The sequence below is a fragment of the Camelina sativa genome, chromosome 15, assembly GCF_000633955.1.
Source record: "Camelina sativa cultivar DH55 chromosome 15, Cs, whole genome shotgun sequence".
Classification (NCBI taxonomy): Eukaryota; Viridiplantae; Streptophyta; class Magnoliopsida; order Brassicales; family Brassicaceae; genus Camelina; species Camelina sativa.
In genome coordinates this window covers 3,711,749-3,712,604 of record NC_025699.1, presented here as the reverse complement: position 1 = coordinate 3,712,604, position 856 = coordinate 3,711,749, and positions in this window count along the sequence as shown.

Below are 856 nucleotides of genomic sequence, written 5' to 3'. Positions count from 1 at the left end.
TGTGGTGAGTTGTGTTCAGTGAGGCTTTTGTTTGGCTGCTCTATTTCTACCTTCTTCCCTCAAAGATCTAGGTTCTCTTAATAACCTTTTTTTCGTTGTAATAGTAATTCACAGTTTCCTGATTTCTTTATTGTGAGTCTCCAGGATGTGAGTAGTATTCGAGAAGCTCATGGTCATCAGGTTTGGTTCTTTTATTCTTTATATCAAGGATATGTACCGTTAATACGTTTGTTCTTTAATTATTTGTTTTACAAGAAGTGTTTGGGGATCCTTCACTGAATCACTGGATAAAGAAGTCTACTAAAGCCCAAATTTTTGTATACTTTTGATTATACATTTATACTCCAATTTTGTAATTGAGTTTAGAGGTGGACGTGTACCAATTGTGTTTAGACTCAAGTAGGTAAGTTACAATAAAAATTGTTACAATGAAAAGTTTCATCAAAGGTCAAATTGCAACAAACATTTTATTTAGATATGATTCTACATGTTTTATCACGAATTATATAAGTATACATGGGTGGATCAAAAAAAAAGTCTGGGTCAGTTCAATGATAAAAAAAATTACAGTGTAAGTTCATTAGTTTTTAATTCATTTTATTATAATGAATCCACAAATAAAGTAGCTTTTCAGTCCAAATCCTCTAAATCAAATTTTGTTTTTGAAAAATTATAGTGTAGACTCACTAGTTTTTAAATTAAGATTATTATTATGAATCCACGGAAAAATTAGATTCTTCATTCTAAAACCTAAAACCTGTTAACCTAATTTTTTGTTCATTTTCTTTCAATATTTTGGTAAAGAAATTCAATCTTTTTCTAATACTATTAGTTAAAATAAAATCTCTATTTTTAT